The sequence below is a fragment of the Berghia stephanieae genome, chromosome 15 (assembly GCF_034508935.2).
Source record: "Berghia stephanieae isolate SIO BIC M18660-M18661 chromosome 15, UCSD_Bste_1.3, whole genome shotgun sequence".
Classification (NCBI taxonomy): domain Eukaryota; kingdom Metazoa; phylum Mollusca; class Gastropoda; order Nudibranchia; family Aeolidiidae; genus Berghia; species Berghia stephanieae.
Genome location: NC_088374.1, coordinates 12,517,501 through 12,537,638, shown reverse-complemented (window position 1 = coordinate 12,537,638; position 20,138 = coordinate 12,517,501). Strand labels below are relative to the sequence as shown.

The window sequence follows — 20,138 nt, the reverse complement described above, 5'->3', positions numbered from 1 at the left end:
GGGGTGAGAGCTCGATCGCGTTTCTATTCTCATCCCGGGGGTGAAAATAAAGACAAACCTGAAAATTTGAAAAAAATCGTCAAATTTCACCCCAAAAAAACGTGAAAAAAAAAATCTGGAAACTCCCAAATTTTACATTTTGAACATTCAGAAACTCTAAAGATGATCAAAAGCGACTCTTTCATGCAAAAATTTGAAGATTTTGTCATACTGTCGAAAACTCGGAAATGTGAAAAGATCGTCAAATTTTACCATGGAATTTTGAAAACACGAAAATCTAAAAATTCCCAAAATTTTAAATTTTGATCATTGTAAAACTCAGATCTTCAGATCCTCAAACTCGACTATTTCATGTAAAAATTTGAAGATTTCATCAGATTGTCGAAAACTCGGAAATTTGAAAAAATCGTCAAATTAAACGTGAAAATTTATAAAAATCTGGAAACTCCCAAATTGTACATTTTGACCATTGTGAAACTATTGAGTTGATTAAAAGCGATTATTTCGTGCAAAAATTCGAAGATTTTGTCAAACTGTCGAAAACTCGGAAATTTGAAAACATCGTCAAAATTCACCATAATAGAAAAAATCGAAAATCTCAAAATTCACAAAAATTTAATTTTTGATCATTGTAAAACTCTGAAGATCCTCAAAGTCGACTATTTCATGTAAAAATTTGAAGATTTCATGATTGTCGAATACTCGGAAATTTGAAAAAGTCGTCAAATTTAACCAAAAAAAACGTGAAAATTTATAAAATTCTGGAAACTCCCAAATTGTACATTTTGACCATTGTGAAACTAATGAGTTGATTAAAACTGATTACTTCGTGCAAAAATTAGATTTTGTCAAACTGTCGAAGACTCGGAAATTTGTAAACATCGTCAAATTTCACCTAAAAAAGAGAAAAAACGTGAAAAATAATAAAAATCTGGAAACTCCCTTATTTTACTTTTTGAACATTGTGAAACTCGAAAGATGGTCAAAATCGACTCTTCATGCAAAAATTCGAAAATTTTAATTTTTGATCATTGCAAGACTCTGGAGATGCTCAATGTCGACTCTTTCATGCAAACGTTCGGAGATTTCATCAGATTGTCGAAATCTCGAAAATTTGAAAAAATCGTCAAATTGAACCAAAGTAATGTGAGAAAAATATAAAACCTGAAATTTCCCAAATTTTACTTTTTGAACATTGTGACACTGGAAAGGTGGTCAAAATTGACTCTTTCATGCAAAAATTCGATGATTTTGTCAAGTGACTATTCTCACCCCCGGGATGAGAATAGCGAGAAGGGTCGGCGGCTAGGCTAGGCTACCCTCCCTACCTGTTGGTTACAGGGGTGTGAGAATAGCAAGAAGGGGCAACTACCTCTATTCTCATCCCGGGGGTGAGAGCTCGATCGCGTTTCTATTCTCATCCCGGGGGTGAGAATAAAGACAAACCTCGGAAACGTTGAAAAAAATCGTCAAAATCCGCCATAAAACGTGGATAAATCGAAAATCTCAAAATTCTCAAATTATAATTTTTGATCATTGTAAAACTCCCAAGATGCTCAAAGTCGACTATTTCATGCAAAAATTTGAAGATCTCATCAGATTGTCAAAAACTCCGAAATTTGAAAAAATCGTCAAATTTCACAAAAAAAAACGTGAAAACAATAAACTACCAAATTTTACATTTTAAACATTGAGAAACTCTAATAATGATCAAAAGCGACTCTTTCACCATAATAGAAAAAAATAGAAAATCTCACAATTCCCAAAAATTTAATTTTTGATCATTGTAAAACTCTGAAGATCCTCAAAGTCGACTATTTCATGCAAAAATTTGAAGATCTCATCAGATTTTCGAAAACTCGGAAATTTGAAAAAATCGTCAAATTTCACCAAAAAAATGTGAAAAAAAATAAAGAAATCTGGAAACTACCAAATTTTACATTTTGAACATTCAGAAACTCTAAAGATGATCAAAAGCGACTCTTTCATGCAAAAATTTGAAGATTTTGTCATACTGTCGAAAACTCGGAAATGTGAAAAGATCGTCAAATTTTACCATGGAATTTTGAAAACACGAAAATCTAAAAGTTCCCAAAATTTTAATTTTTGATCATTGTAAAACTCAGATCTTCAGTTCCTCAAACCCGACTATTTCATGTAAAAATTTGAAGATTTCATCAGATTGTCGAAAACTCGGAAATTTGAAAAAATCGTCAAATTTAACCCCAAAAAAACGTGAAAAACGTAAAAATCTGGAAACTCTCAAATTGTACATTTTGACCATTGTGAAACTATTGAGTTGATTAACACTGATTCCTTCGTGCAAAAATTAGAAGATTTTGTCAAACTGTCGAAGACTCGGAAATTTGTAAACATCGTCAAATTTCACCTAAAAAAGAAAAAAAAACGTGAAAAAAAAAAATCTGGAAACTACCACATTTTACTTTTTGAACATTGTGAAACTCGAAAGATGGTCGAAATCGACTCTTCATGCAAAATTTCGAAAATTTTAATTTTTGACCATTGTAAGACTCTGGAGATGCTCAATGTCGACTCTTTCATGCAAAAGTTCGAAGATTTCATCAGATTGTCGAAATCTCGGAAATTTGAAAATATCGTCAAATTTAACCAAAGTAATGTGAGAAAAATATAAAACCTGAAATTTCCCAAATTTTACTTTTTGAACATTGTGACACTGGAAAGGTGGTCAAAATTGACTCTTTCATGCAAAAATTCGATGATTTTGTCAAGTGACTATTCTCACCCCCGGGATGAGAATAGCGAGAAGGGACGGCGGCTAGGCTAGGCTACCGTTACAGGGGTGAGCATAGCAAGAAGGGGCAACTACCTCTATTCTCATCCCGGGGGTGAGAGCTCGATCGCGTTTCTATTCTCATCCCGGGGGTGAGAATAAAGACAAACCGGAAAATTTGAAAAAAATCGTCAAATTTCACCAAAAAAAAACGTGAAAAAAAAAATCTGGAAACTCCCAAATTTTACATTTTGAACATTCAGAAACTCTAAAGATGATCAAAAGCGACTCTTTCATGCAAAAATTTGAAGATTTTGTCATACTGTCGAAAACTCGGAAATGTGAAAAGATCGTCAAATTTTACCATGGAACTTTGAAAACACGAAAATCTAAAAATTCCCAAAATTTTAATTTTTGATCATTGTAAAACTCAGATCTTCAGATCCTCAAACTCGACTATTTCATGTAAAAATTTGAAGATTTCATCAGATTGTCGAAAACTCGGAAATTTGAAAAAATCGTCAAATTAAACGTGAATATTTATAAAAATCTGGAAACTCCCAAATTGTACATTTTGACTATTGTGAAACTATTGAGTTGATTAAAAGCGATTTTTTCGTGCAAAAATTCGAAGATTTTGTCAAACTGTCGAAAACTCGGAAATTTGAAAACATCGTCAAACTTCACCATAATAGAAAAAATCGAAAATCTCAAAATTCCCAAAGATTTAATTTTTGATCATTGTAAAACTCTGAAGATCCTCAAAGTCGACTATTTCATGTAAAAATTTGAAGATTTCATGATTGTCGAATACTCGGAAATTTGAAAAAGTCGTCAAATTTAACCCAAAAAAAACGTGAAAATTTATAAAATTCTGGAAACTCCCAAATTGTACATTTTGACCTTTGTGAAACTAATGAGTTGATTAAAACTGATTACTTCGTGCAAAAATTAGATTTTGTCAAACTGTCGAAGACTCGGAAATTTGTAAACATCGTCAAATTTCACCTAAAAAAGAAAAAAAAACGTGAAAAAAAATAGAAATCCTGAAACTCCCACATTTTACTTTTTGAACATTGTGAAACTCGAAAGATGGTCGAAATCGACTCTTCATGCTAAATTTCGAAAATTTTAATTTTTGATCATTGTAAGACTCTGGAGATGCTCAATGTCGACTCTTTCATGCAAAAGTTCGAAGATTTCATCAGATTGTCGAAATCTCGGAAATTTGAAAAAATCGTCAAATTTAACCAAAGTAATGTGAGAAAAATATAAAAACTGAAATTTCCCAAATTTTACTTTTTGAACATTGTGACACTGGAAAGGTGGTCAAAATTGACTCTTTCATGCAAAACTTCGATGATTTTGTCAAGTGACTATTCTCACCCCCGGGATGAGATTAGCGAGAAGGGACGGCGGCTAGGCTAGACTACCGTTACAGGGGTGAGAATAAAAAGAAGGGGCAACTACCTCTATTCTCATCCCGGGGGTGAGAATAGAGACAAACCTCGGAAAATTTGAAAAAAAATCGTCAAAATCCGCCATAAAACGTAGATAAATCGAAAATCTCAAAATTCCCAAATTATAATTTTTGATCATTGTAAAACTCCGAAGATGCTCAAAGTCGACTATTTCATGCAAAAATTTGAAGATCTCATCAGATTGTCGAAAACTCAGAAATTTGAAAAAAATCGTCAAATTTCACCAAAAAAACGTGAAAAAAATAAAGAAATCTGGAAACTCCCAAATTTTACATTTTGAACATTCAGAAACTCTAAAGATGATCAAAAGCGACTCTTTCATGCAAAAATTTGAAGATTTTGTCATACTGTCGAAAACTCGGAAATGAGAAAAGATCGTCAAATTTTACCATGGAATTTTGAAAACACGAAAATCTCGAAATTCCCAAAATTTTAATTTTTGATCATTGTAAAACTCTGAAGAACCTCAAAATCGACTATTTCATGTAAAAATTTGAAGATTTCATCAGATTGTCGAAAACTCGGAAATTTGAAAAAATCGTCAAATTTAACCAAAAAAAACGTGAAAATTTATAAAAATTTGGAAACTCCCTAATTGTACATTTTGACCATTGTAAAACTATTGAGTTGATTAAAACTGATTATTTCGTGCAAAAATTTGAAGATTTTGTCAAACTGTCGAAAACTCGGAAATTTGCAGACATCGTCAAAATTCACCCTAATAGAAAACCTCGAAAATCTTAAAATTCCCAAAAATTTAATTTTTGATCATTGTAAAACTCTGAAGATCCTCAAAGTCGACTATTTCATGTAAAATTTGAAGATTTCATGATTGTTGAATGCTTGGAAATTTGAAAAAATCGTCAAATTTCACAAAAGAAAAAAAAAGGTGAAAAAAAATAAAAATCTGGAAACTCCCATATTTTACTTTTTGAACATTGTGATACTCGAAAGATGGTCAAAATCGACTTTTCGTGCAAAAATTCGAAAATTTTAATTTTTGATCATTGTAAGACTCTGGAGATGCTCAATGTCTCTTTCATGCAAAAGTTCGAATATTTCATCAGATTGTCGAAATCTCGGAAATTTGAAAAAATCGTCAAATTTAACCAATGTGAGAAAAATATAAAACTTGGAATTTCCCAAATTTTACTTTTTTAACATTGTGACACTGGAAAGATGGTCAAAATTGACTCTTTCATGCAAAAATTTGATGATTGTGTCAAGTGACTATTCTCACCCCCGGGATGAGAATAGCGAGAAGGGACGGCGGCTAGGATAGGCTACCGTTACAGGGGTGAGAATAGCAAGAAGGGGCAACTACCTCTATTCTCATCCCGGGGGTGAGAATAGAGACAAACCTCGGAAAATTTGAAAAAAAATCGTCAAAATCCGCCCTAAAACGTGGATAAATCGAAAATCTCAAAATTCCTAAATTATAATTTTTGATCATTGTAAAACTCCAAAGATGCTCAAAGTCGACTATTTCATGCAAAAATTTGAAGATCTCATCAGATTGTCGAAAACTCGGAAATTTGAAAAAAATTGTCAAATTTTACCAAAAAAACGTGAAAAAAATAAACAATCTGGAAACTCCCAAATTTTACATTTTGAACATTGAGAAACTCTAAAGATGATCAAAAGCGACTCTTTCGTGCAAAAATTTGAAGATTTTGTCAAACTGTCGAAAACTCGGAAATGTGAAAAAATCGTCAAATTTTACCATAGAACGTTGAAAACACGAAAATCTCATAATTCCCAAAATTTTAATTTTTGATCATTGTAAAACTCTGAAGATCCTCAAAGTAGACTATTTCATGTAATAATTTGAAGATTTCATCAGATTGTCGAAAACTCGGAAATCTGAAAAAATCGTCAAATTTAACCAAAAAAACATGAAAATTTATAAAAATTTGGAAACTCCCAAATTGTACATTTGGACCATTGTCAAACTATTGAGTTGATTCCTTCGTGCACAAATTCGAAGATTTTGTCAAACTGTCGAAAACTCGAAATTTGCAAACATCGTCAAAATTCACCGTAATAGAAAAAATCGAAAATCTCAAAATTCCCAAAGATTTAATTTTTGATCATTGTAAAACTCTGAAGATCCTCAAAGTCGACGATTTCATGTAAAAATTTGAAGATTTCATGATTGTCGAATGCTTGGAAATTTGAAAAAATCGTCAATTTTCACTTGGAATTTCCGAAATTTTACTTTTTGAAAATTGTGACACAGGAAAGATGGTCAAAATTGACTCTTTCATGCAAAAATTCGATGATTTTGTCAAGTGACTATTCTCACCCCCGGGATGAGAATAGCGATAAGGGACGGCGGCTAGGCTAGGCTACCGATACAGGGGTGAGAATAGCAAGAAGGTGCAACTCTCTCTATTCTCATCCCGGGGGTGAGAATAGAGGCAAACCTCGGAAATTTTGAAAAAAAATCGTCAAAATCCGCCATAAAACGTGGCTAAATCGAAAATCTCAAAATTCCCAAATTATAATTTTTGATCATTGTAAAACTCCGAAGATGCTCAAAGTCGACTCTTTCATGCAAAAGTTCGAAGATTTCATCAGATTGTCGAAAACTCGGAAATTTGAAAAAATCGTCAAATTTCACCAAAAAAACGTGAAAAAAATTACAAATCTGGAAACTCCCAAATTTTACATTTTGAACATTGAGAAACTCTAAAGATGATCAAAAGCGACTCTTTCATGCAAAAATTTGAAGATTTTGTCAAACTGTCGAAAACTCGGAAATGTGAAAAGATCGTCAAATTTTACCATAGAACGTTGAAAACACGAAAAGCTCAAAATTCCCCAAATTTTAATTTTTGATCATTGTAAAACTCTGAAGATCCTCAAAGTCGACTATTTCATGTAATAATTTGAAGATTTTATCAGATTGTCGAAAACTCGGAAATTTGAAAAAATCGTCCAATTTCACCCAAAAAACGTGAAAATTTATAAAAATTTGGAAACTCCAAAATTGTATATTTTGACTATTGTGAAACTATTGAGTTGATTAAAAGCGATTCCTTCGTGCAAAAATTCGAAGATTTTGTCAAACTGTCGAAAACTCAGAAATTTGCAAACATCGTCAAAATTCACCCTAATAGAAAAAATCGAAAATCTCAAAATTACCAAAAATTTAATTTTTGATCATTGTAAAACTCTGAAGATCCTCAAAGTCGACTATTTCATGTAAAAATTTGAAGATTTCATGATTGTCGAATGCTTGGAAATTTGAAAAAAATCGTCAAATTTCACCAAAAAAAATAAAACGTGAAAAAAAAAAAAAATCTGGAAACTCCCACATTTTACTTTTTGAACATTGTGAAACTCGAAAGATGGTCAAGACCGACTTTTCATGCAAGAATTCGAAAATTTTAATTTTTGATCATTGTAAGACTCTGGAGATGCTAAATGTCGACTCTTTCATGCAAAAGTGAATATTTCATCAGATTGTCGAAATCTCGGAAATTTGAAAAAATCGTCAAATTTAACCAATGTGAGAAAAAAATAAAACTTGGAATTTTCCAAATTTTACTTTTTGAACATTGTGACACTGGAAAGATGGTCAAAATTGACTCTTTCATGCAAAAATTCGTGATTTTGTCAAGTGACTATTCTCACCCCCGGGATGAGAATAGCGAGAAGGGACGGCGGCTAGGCTAGGCTACCCTCCCTACCTGTTGGTTACAGGGGTGAGAATAGCAAGAAGGGGCAACTACCTCTATTCTCATCCCGGGGGTGGGAGCTCGATCGCTTTTCTATTCTCATCCCGGGTGTGAGAATAGAGGCGAACCTCGGAAACTTTGAAAAAAAATCGTCAAAATCCGCAATAAAACGTGGATAAATCTCAAAATTCCAAATTTATAATTTTTGATCATTGTAAAACTCCGAAGATCCTCAAAGTCGACTATTCCATGCAAAAATTTGAAGATCTCATCAGATTGTCAAAAACTCGGAAATTTGAAAAAATCGTCAAATTTCACCAAAAAAAACGTGAAAAAAAACAAAAATCTGGAAACTCCCAAATTTTACATTTTGAACATTGAGAAACTCTGAAGATGATCAAAAGCGACTCTTTCATGCAAAAATTTGAATATTTTGTCAAACGGTCGAAAACTCGGAAATGTTAAAAGATCGTCAAATGTTACCATAAAATGTTGAAAACACGAAAATCTCAAAATTCCCAAAATTTTAATTTTTGATCATTGTAAAACTCTGAAGATCCTCAAAGTCGACTATTTCATGTAATAATTTGAAGATTTCATCAGATTGTCGAAAACTCGGAAATTTGAAAAAATCGTCAAATTCACCACAAAAAAAAAACGTGAAAAAAATAAAAAATCTGGAAACTCCAAAATTTTACATTTTGAACATTGAGAAACTCTAAAGATGATCAAAATCTTTGAAAAAATCGACAAAATTTCACCCCAAAAATCGGGAAAAATTCAAGAATTTCGAAAGTCCCAAATTTTTATTTTTTTTAACATTGTACAATGCTCCAAATCGACAGTTTCATGCAAAAATTTGAAGAATTCATTAAACTCGTAAATTTGAAAGAATCGTCAAATGTCACCCAGTAAATGTGAAACAATCGTAAAATTTTACCACGTGAAAAAAATCGATTTTTGGAGTCCCAAATTTTATTTCTTGAAAATTGTACAACTCAAACAATTTTCAAAATTATACCATGCAAAAATTCGAAGCGAAAGCTCGGAACAAAATCGTCAAATTTCACACAAAAAAACAATTAAAAAATCGAAAATTTTGAAAATCCCAAAGTATACTTTCTTAACATTGAAAAAGTCGAAAAATGCTCAAAACTACCAATTTCATGCAAAAACCCAAAAATGTCATCAATTTATCGAAAATTCGGAAATTTGAAACATTCGTCAAATTCCCCCCCCCCCCCCCCCCAAAGTGAAAAAATTGATATTTTCGAAAGTCCAAAATTTTATTTTTTTAACATGAGAATCGAGTATTTTTATGCAAAATTCAAAGATTTCGTGAAACTGTCGAAAAGTCTGAACTTTGGAAACAATCGGGAAAAATTCGAAAATTTCGAAAGTCCCAAATTTTACTTTTTGAACACTGTAAAACTCGGAAAATGCTCAAAATCAACAATTTCATGAAAATATTTGAAGATTACATCAAATTCTCCAAAAGTCGGAAAATTAAAAATAATTGTAAAATTTCCCCAAAAAACGTGAAAAAATTCGAAAATTTCGAAAATCCCAAATTTTACTTTTTGAACACTGTAAAACTCGGAAAATGCTCAAAATCAACAATTTCATGAAAATATTTGAAGATTACATCAAATTCTCCAAAAGTCGAAATATTAAAAATAATAGTAAAATTTCCCAGAAAAACGTGAAAAAATCGATATTTTCGAAAGTCCCAAATTTTATTTTTTAAAAATCAAAATCGAGTATTTTATGCAAAAATTCGAAGATTTCGTGAAACTGTCGAAAACTCGGAACTTTGAAATAATGGACAAAAAACGGGAAAAATTCGAAAATTTCGAAAGTCCCAAATTTTACTTTTTGAACATTGTTAAATTCGGAAAATGCTCAAAGTGGACAATTTCATGCAAAATTTTGAAGATTACATCAAATTCTTGACAACTCGGAAATTCAAAACAATCGTCAAATTTCACCCCCAAAAAGTGATAAAATCGATGTTTGCGAAAGTCCCAAATTTTATTTTTTATTAACATTGTACAATGCTCCGAATCGACAGTTTCATGCAAAAATTTGAATAATTCATTAATCTCGAAAATATGAAACAATCATCAAATTTTACCCAAAACACGTGAAAAAATCGATTTTTCGAGTCCCAAATTTTATTTTTTGAATATTGTACAACTCAAAAAATTTTCTAAATTCTTTCATGCAAAAATTCGACGCGAAGGCTCGAACTTTGAAAAAATTGTTAAAGTGCTCCAAAAAAAAATAAACGTGAAAAAATCGAAAATTTTGAAAATCCCAAGGTCTACTTTTTACACATTGTAAAACTCGAAGAGTGCTCAAAATGGACTATTCGAAGATTCCACTAAACTGTCAAAAACTCGGATATTTGAAAGTAATCGTAAAATTTCACCAAAAAACGCGAAACAATTAGAAAATTTCGATAATCCCAAATTTTACATTTTGAACAATGTAAAACTTGTAAGATGCTCCAAATTACCAATTTCATGCAAAAATTCGAACTTTGAAAAAATCGTTAAATTACTCCAAGAAAAACGGAAAAATTTGAAAATTTGGAAAGTCCCAAGTTAAAAAAAAAAAATATCAAAATCGAGTATTTTATGAAAAAATTCGAAGATTTCGTGAAACTGTCGAAAACTCGGAACTTTGAAAACATCGACAAAATTCCACCCCAATAAATGGGAAAAATTCGAAAATTTCGAGTCCCATATTTTACTTTTTGAACAATGTAAAACTTCTAAAATGGTCCAAATTACCAATTTCATGCAAAAATTCGAAAAGGTCATCAAATTCTCGAAAACTCGGAAATTTATAAAAATCGTCAAATTTCATCCAAAAAACGTGAAAAATTCCAAATTTCCGAATGTCCCAAATCTTTTTTTTTTAACATTGTACAATGCTCCAAATCAACAGTTGCATGCAAAAATTTGAAAAATTCGTTAAACTCATAAATTTGATAAAATCGTCAAATGTCACCCACTAAATGTGAAACTTCTTCTTCTTCCAGTGTCATCTCATGGGTTGAGGTCGACTTGAAATGACACGCCAATCTTCCCTGTTGACGGCTTGCTGACTGCATTCGGCTGCCGACAATCCTGTCCATGTCCTCACATCATCTATCCAAGTTCTTGCTGGCCTGCCTGTGAAACAATCGTCAAATTTTATCCAAAACACGTGAAAAAATCAATTTTTGGAGTCCCAAAATTTATTTTTTGAAAATTGTACAACTCAAAAAATTTTCAAAATTATACCATGCAAAAATTCGAAGCGAAAGCTCGGAATTTTTAACAAAATCGTCATATTTCTCAAAAAAATCGAAAATTTTTTAAATCCCAAGGTATACTTTCTTAACATTATAAAACTCCAAAAATTCTCAAAATTACCAATTTCATGCAAAAATTCAAAGATGTCATCAAATTCTCGAAAACTCGGAACTTTGGAAACAATTGACAGAATTTCACCAAAAAAAACGGGAAAAATTCGAAAATTTCGAAAGTCCCAAATTATACTTTTTGAACACTGTAAAACTCGGAAAATGTTCAAAATCGAGAATTTCATGAAAATATTTGAAGATTACATCAAATTCTTTAAAAGTCGGAAAATTAAAAATAATAGTAAAATTTCCCCAATAAACGTGAAAAAAAAATCGAAAATTTCGAAAATCCCAAATTTTACTTTTGAACACTGTAAAATTGTAAAATTCTCAAAATTACCAATTTCATGCAAAAATTCGAAGATGTCATCGAATTCTCGAAATCTCGGAAATTTGAAACAATCGTCAAATTTCACACCCCCCCCCCCACCCCCCAAAAGTGAAACAATCGATATTTTCGAAAGTCCCAAATTCTACTTTTTGAACATTGTAAAACTTGGAAAATGCTCAAAATCTACAATTTCATGCAAAATTTTGAACATTACATCAAATTTTCAAAAACTCGGAAATTTGAAACAATCGTCAAATTTCACCCCCCAAAAAGTGAAAAAATCAATATTTTAGAAAGTCCCAATTTTTTTTTTTTTTTTTTTTGTAAAAATCAAAATCGAGTATTTTATGCAAAAATTCGAAGATTTCGTGAAACTGTCAAAAACTCGAAACTTTGAAAAAAGCGACAAAATTTCATCCCAAATTTTACTTTTTGAACATTGGAAAACCCGAAAAATGCTCAAAATGGACTATTCGAAGATTTCATCAAACTGTCGAAAGCTCGGAAATTTGAAAGTTATCGTCAAATCACCTAAAAAACGCGAAAAAAATAGAAAATTTCACCCCAAAAAACGGAAAAATTCGAAAATTTCGAAAGTCCCAAATTTTACTTTTTGAACACTGCAAAACTCGGAAAATGCTCAAAATCAACAATTTCATGAAAATATTTGAAGATTACATCAAATTCTCCAAAAGTCGGAAAATTAAAAATAATTGTAAAATTTCCCCAAAAAACGTGAAAAAATTCGAAAATTTCGAAAATCCCAAATTTTACTTTTTGAACACTGTAAAACTCGGAAAATGCTCAAAATCAACAATTTCATGAAAATATTTGAAGATTACATCAAATTCTCCAAAAGTCGGAATATTAAAAATAATAGTAAAATTTCCCAGAAAAACGTGAAAAAAATCGATATTTTCGAAAGTCCCAAATTTTATTTTTTAAAAATCAAAATCGAGTATTTTATGCAAAAATTCGAAGATTTCGTGAAACTGTCGAAAACTCGGAACTTTGAAAAAATGGACAAAAAACGGGAAAAATTCGAAAATTTCGAAAGTCCCAAATTTTACTTTTTGAACATTGTCAAACTCGGAAAATGCTCAAAGTGGACAATTTCATGCAAAATTTTGAAGATTACATCAAATTCTTGACAACTCGGAAATTCAAAACAATCGTCAAATTTCACCCCCAAAAAGTGATAAAATCGATGTTTGCGAAAGTCCCAAATTTTATTTTTTATTAACATTGTACAATGCTCCGAATCGACAGTTTCATGCAAAAATTTGAATAATTCATTAATCTCGAAAATATGAAACAATCATCAAATTTTACCCAAAACACGTGAAAAATCGATTTTTCGAGTCCCAAATTTTATTTTTTGAATATTGTACAACTCAAAAAATTTTCTAAATTCTTTCATGCAAAAATTCGACGCGAAGGCTCGAACTTTGAAAAAATTGTTAAAGTGCTCCAAAAAAAAAAAAAACGTGAAAAAATCGAAAATTTTGAAAATCCAAAGGTCTACTTTTTACACATTGTAAAACTCGAAGAGTGCTCAAAATGGACTATTCGAAGATTCCACTAAACTGTCAAAAACTCGGATATTTGAAAGTAATCGTAAAATTTCACCAAAAAAACGCGAAACAATTAGAAAATTTCGATAATCCCAAATTTTACATTTTGAACAATGTAAAACTTGTAAGATGCTCCAAATTACCAGTTTCATGCAAAAATTCGAACTTTGAAAAAATCGTTAAATTACTCCAAGAAAAACGGAAAAATTCGAAAATTTGGAAAGTCCCAAATTAAAAAAAAAAAATCAAAATCGAGTATTTTATGAAAAAATTCGAAGATTTCGTGAAACTGTCGAAACCTCGGAACTTTGAAAACATCGACAAAATTCCACCCCAAAAAACGGGAAAAATTCGACAATTTCGAGTCCCATATTTTACCTTTTGAACATTGTAAAACTTCTAAAATGCTCAAAATTACCAATTTCATGCAAAAATTCGAAGATGTCATCAAATTCTCGAAACTCGGGAATTTATAAAAATCGTCAAATTTCATCCAAAAAACGTGAAAAATTCCAAATTTCCGAAAGTCCCAAATTTATTTTTTTTCAACATTGTACAATGCTCAAAATCGACGGTTTCATGCAAAAATTTGAAGATTTCATTAAACTCGTAAATTTGAAAAAATCGTCAAATGTCACCCACTAAATGTGAAACAATCGTCAAAATTTACCTAAAACACGTGAAAAAATCGATTTTTCGAGTCCTAAATTTTAATTTTTGAAAATTGTACAACTCAAAATATTTTCAAAATAGACAATTTCATGCAAAAATTCGAAGATTTCGTTTAACTGTCGAAAGCTCGGAACTTTGAAAAAATCGTCAAATTTCTCCAAAAAAACACGTGAAAAATCGAAAATTTTGAAAATCCCAAGATTTAGATTTTTAACATTGTAAAACTCGAAAAATGATCAAAATAGACTATTTGAAGATTTCATCAAACTGTCGAAAACTCGGAAATTTGAAAGTAATCGTAAAATTTCACCAAAAAAAGTGAAAAAAATCGAAATTTTCGAAAATCTGAAAATTTTAATTTTTGAACATTGTAAAAATTTCACCAAAAAAAAAAAGTTAAAAAGTCGTCAAATTTCACCCAGAAAACGTAAAAATTCGAAATTTTGGAAAGTCCCAAATTTTCTTTTTTGAACATTGTACAGCTGGAAAAATGCTCAAAATGGACTATTTCATTCAAAAATTCGTAAATTTTAAAAAATCGTCAAATCTCACTCGAAAAAGGTTAAAAATCGTCAAATTTCATTTTTTTAAATTGAAAAATTCGAAATTTTAGAGAGTCCCAAATTTTATATTTTGAACATTGTAAACTCAGAAAATGCTCAAAATCGACAATATCATGCAAAAATTCGAAGATTTCAGCAAACTCTCGAAAACCGGAAATTTATTTATATCGTCAAATTTCACACAAAAAGCGGGAAAAATTCTAAATTTTCGAAAGTCCCAAATTTTACTTCTTGACCATTGTAAAGCTCGGAAAATGCTCAAATTAGACTATTTCATGCAAAAATTCTAAGATTTCATCAAACTGTCAAAAACTCGGAAATTTGAAAAAATCATCAAAAGTCAACCACTAAACGTGAAAAAAAAAACCCGTTAAAGTTCAACGAAAAAACTTGAAAAATTCGAAATTTTGATGTCACGTCACCTAGCAACGGCGAGCAGCGTGGTTCTAAACAAAGAAAATTGGTATTTTTTATTCGTGCTGGCGAGGACCTTTCACATGTCATGTTATCAGAATGTATAACAGTCAAAACATGATCAGATTTATAATGTTTTTCTCCTCTGGATACACTTTTATGCTCGTCGGAGAAATATTTCATAAGGGCGTCCGCCATTGTTTCGATAGTTTATAGCCAGTTACTAAGTTACTATGTGTCATTACAATAAGCTGACAAGTGGTAAATATGACCAAGACATGACAGAATTTATCAAATGCACTTCACAATAAGAAAAGACACCAGAGGTAACAAAAAGAAACTGCTCACACAAAGACCAAGATTGGATGTGAGAAAACAGTTTTACTGTGAGAACAACGAAAATATGGAACAGTTTACCAAATTCTGTTGTGAATGCAAAATCCCTAAATAGCTTCAAGAGCAGACAAGACACATTTTGGTCTGACCAAAATGTTTTGTACAATTATAAATGCGCTTTATATTGTAAAACCGGAAGAAACTTATATCACAAAGACGATGAAGAAATTGAGTCTGGCGAAGAGGACCTATAAGGACCTATGCTGGAAACAATCCATAACGTATAAATGCATAATGTATGTATGTATGGCTATTGAAGCCAATTACTCTCTCTCTCTCTCTCTCTCTCTCTCTCTCTCTCTCTCTCTCTCTCTCTCTCTCTCTCTCTCTCTCATTCACCCATGAAATGACGGTCACTCAATTCACGAGACAGTAACAATAAACGTGAAACACACCAGTCACAAAACAGATTTCACAAGAAGGTGGGACCTCTTACACATAGAACAAAAAGATGATCTGTCTGTCAGTCCATAGATACGTCAGGGCTTCTTCCCCGAGTCGAGATCAGGCAGTCTGTTGTCCTTTCACTGAAATGTCACGACTGTGTCTAAAATCAAAGAGTGTTCTTGAAATCTAAGGCGTCAGCCTAATAACTAATAACAGGCTTTGGTAGGTATAATATCGCTGGCTTTAAAACAAACTGTTCTGGCTTTGGCCACAAATCAATAATAAGATGACCTAAAATCAACTGGGTTAGAGTTAATTAATTAAATAGTTTCTTTGGCTTCGGTCCCAAATCAACAGGTCCACTAGAATGGGAAAGAAAACAATAAATAATTAACCACAGAAAAACGAAAGAAATAATACTTCAACTGAATCACCTTTTCACATATCACACTATAAACTTCTCAACACACGTGGTCACTTCCCCACGTGCTTGGCACAAACTATTAAATTAGAAAATCACTATTATTAATAAACTCATAATATAGGCAGAAATATTAAATCACTAAAGAATTGCACCGACCACAAGGCCTGTAACAATTAAAATCACAATTGATTTGAATAAAATGAAGTCAGACTCTTGCAAAAACAGTATCGGCTGAACTTTGCATAGAGAATAAAATACGTCCGATTCGTCAGACGCCAACTGGTGAATGGGGAGGATGAAAGTTTTACAAAAACCGAGAAATAGAATTTTAAAAGAAAAGAACTACTTAAGAGAATGGTTTTTCTTTGTGTGTCAGTGCCAGGAAATGACTCACGGAAAAATACATGACCTATGACATATTTTCGACCACAAACTAAAACAACTAAAATGGTCCTATGTAATACCAAGAGCAGTCCCTATATCTATTACAGAGAACTCAACCACAAAAGGACGTATGCGATATGAGATCATCACAGCGGGATGTTAAGATAGACATTACAAACTCAGAATAACATTAGGAGCAGCGTATACATTAAACTTAAGAAAACATTCATGGCAACATTTCGTGACAGCGTTGATATATGTGTGTCCTCAAGTGGGGGGGGGGGGGGGGGGGGGGGGGCATTCAAATCCCTTGGCATGTTATTTAACTACGTTCTGTGTGGTGTTTGGAGGGTCCGCCTAAAACACCGATTGGGATAATTGCAGGGGGCAGGGTGGCTCAATGGTACGGTTTTTGCTTCGTACCCAATAGGTACCGAGTTCGACTACCCGCCTCGTTGTTTTGGCCTTGAGCAAGTCACCTCGCCCTAGCTCACTATGTGGCGTTGCACTGCGGCTGACACTTGGGTTATTCCAGTCTTCCCTTGGGATATACCCTAAAGACAAATTTCCCTTTGGGAATTTTATTTTGAAAACGAACCAAGCTGAATCTGACCAGTGGCTTTGGGATGAACTTTTAATGTCTTCATCATTTAGTGTCTTAAGAGTCAAAGTGGTCAGTGCTATCCAGAAATTCTAAAGCTTAACTGCTGCAGGCCTTGTGGGACCGACGTCTATGTGGTCTAGGGGTATGACACTCGCTTTCAGATCGGAAGGTCCTGGGTTCGAGCTTTGCTCGGCGCATTGTTGAGTCCTTGGAAAAGGCTCTTTACTTACATTCTCTCACCATACTCAGTTGTAAACTGAGTACCTAGTCGTTCTCTGTCTGAAAATGATGGAAGACCTAGGAAAGCATTATGCTTTTTTATATTACCTGAGGTTAATGACAACAAATCATCTATTTTATTCATTTGGATAGGGCTGACCAAAGGCTTATTTTGAATGCTATACCAGCGATTATTCTACCAACGCCAGGCTTTCAAGTAAATTGTTTGTTTTGTATTCAGAGTTTTACGGCGCTTACAACAACACATTAAGGACATATCAGCGTCAGTAAAAAGGAAGAAAATGGGATAGTAAAAAGTTTTAGAATTACAATTAAAGCACCCAAGAAAAGGTAAGACAAAGAGGAATCGGTTCAAATAGGACAAATTATTATTAAGCAGATGTCGATTCCAAGAGCACTCTATCAAAGTACTTAGTTTGAGGTCACATAGAAGTCTTATTCATAGACAAACACAGGTCCCCACTAAGAGGAATACACTCAAATGTTTCCAAATCATATATAACACGTAAACAAAACATAATACAGTGCATAATAGAGAGCTAATTTACAAGGAAAAAAAAATAGTATCTTCCAAAACTATACATTTGACTGTTTCAGCCAGGGTATCCGGCCAGGACCAGGACAAAACCAAGTCATTTCATTCCAAGACACAGACATAAAGCAAATTGGAAAACAGATAAAGGGGGATCGAAGACACAGTAAGTGCCTCCCTGCCCACTATAGGAGGTAAGGAACCCCACCCAGTGCTTGATACAGGTATAGGATTTCACACCAAATAAACACAATAAATATTATAAATCGTGCATTCCAATTTGATTTATTCATGACAAAATATTTAAAATATCAAATAATGACTTAGAAAATTTTAAAAAAAATATATGGAAAAGGAAAAACATGACTTTTTGAAAGGGCGGTTGGTAGGTGTGTATGTATTTGTTATTGTTTTAAAGGGTTTTACGGCGCTTGCGACACATTTAGGTCATTTCAGCGCCAGAAAAACGGTAGAAAATGGGATAGTCAAAAAAGTAATAGATTTACAATTGAAAGCACACAAGAAAAAGTCAGAGAAAGGGCCCCCAATTTGAGTATACGGTATTCAAATTTGTGACAATTATTTTTTTGGATAAAAAGTCATCTATTAACCAAGAAAATAACTACGGTGCCACAGAGCTGAGACGACTCAAAATGCTCCAAATTAAACAGGCAAAGTTTCCCGTTAAGGCAAAGTTACCCCAGCTGACGGTGGACTGGGATGATGCAGACCAGCCTCCAAATCCAAAATGCTCCCCGTAGATTGAAAATTATTAAACAAATATGGTAAAATGTTACATCACTTGACATATTTCACCCTTCCCCATACTTTAGAAAAAGAATATCGGACAGATTATTTCAATGTCAAGATATATCATACAAAGATATTTAACTCACTCAATCCTAGATATTTTGATACTTTTCAAAATTGGAAAAAAAATGTATAAAAATTGAGGATGTGCATAGATAGTTTTATTCAACTATCATTAACATGCAAAAACTAAAAACATTAGCTCTGATACTACCCCTATAATTTGTCTCAGAAAAAAAAAAAGTACTAAATAGGCATGGGGTGTAAACTACGGATATAGTCAGTTCTAGGGTTGAATGAGTTAAAAATGTGGTCTTATAATTTTCAATCTCGGGGAGTAAGATTTGAAGGCCATCCCAACTGGCCTTAGCTACTCCATTCCATGCTATTGTGGAGAGATGATTTACAAGGAAAAAAAAGTATTAGGGTGGCTATGCGGTCTTGTGGTATGTCACTCGCTTTCGGATTGGAAGGTCCTGGGTCGAACCTCACTCGACACATAGTTGAGTCCTTGGAAAGGGCTCTTTACTCACATTCTCTCATCATACTCAGGTGTATAATGAGTACCTGGCCGTTAACAGCGTTGTCTGTGTCTGAAAAAAATTGTAAATCGCCTAACTAGCGTCACGTCTCTTCCTACATGTTAAGTTTTGCTGTTGGCTAGGGACCCAGTGTAAAGTGCTTAAAGCATGTTTAGTGGATATTGCGCGATATAAAAGCTCAATTTTTTACATTTGTTTTTCTCCAACAAAAGACTAAAGGTAAAGTCCCCGGGAAAAATCAAATGGTCCTAGCCTAGACAAGTAAAGCAGTCCATCAGAGCCATTAGGCCCATGGAGTCAAAGTTTATCCCAGTTTCTATAGCGCGAAATGGGAAATAGTAATTGCTTGCTATCCTTTGGTTAGGACGCTAATCTATCGCAAATTACTATTCCACCAGCCTTAAGAGACCCAGCAACCCAAAAAAAAACAACAACAAAAAAACTCAAATGCACCTGGAGACCAATTGTGGTCCCTTTGCTTGTGAAGCAAGTGCTCTACCAACTGAGTTATCGAGACTGTGATATGACCAGCGAAAAGATGATGGTGGAAACTTTTGAGATAACATAGAAAAAAATAAAAACTGGAACTACAAACAGACAGTCCAAGCCAAAGACCATTGATCTATCAATACAACACCAATAGTCCACTGGTGGTGTTGTTGATTGAGCTTTTTTCTTAGCTTTTATATAGCGCAATATCCACTAAACATGCTCAAAGCGATTTACAAGGGGTCCCTGGTCAACAGCAACATTTAACATGTAGGACGGGACATAACGCCTATTAGGCGATATTACAATTTTTCGGACAAATACAATGCTGTTAATAGCCAGGTACTCATTTTACACCCGAGTACGGTGAGAGGATGTGAGTAAAGAGCCTTTTCCAAGAACTCAACTATGTGCCGAGCGTGAGACTCGAAACCAGGACCTTCCAATT

General features: G+C 32.8%; 1 protein-coding gene across 2 annotated transcripts in view; it reads right to left on the bottom strand.

The window, feature by feature from the left end:
* Window positions 1-18,115: 18,115 nt before the first annotated feature.
* The window catches only part of LOC144960860 (D-beta-hydroxybutyrate dehydrogenase, mitochondrial-like), a 36,811-nt gene continuing 34,788 nt past the window's right edge, over window positions 18,116-20,138 (bottom strand). Inside the window, exon 8 of one of the 2 annotated variants that reach the window (XR_013642960.1) lies at window positions 18,116-19,102. The gene's annotated coding sequence lies outside the window, so the exon portion shown is untranslated. The other variant, XM_078894247.1, reaches the window with a different exon arrangement.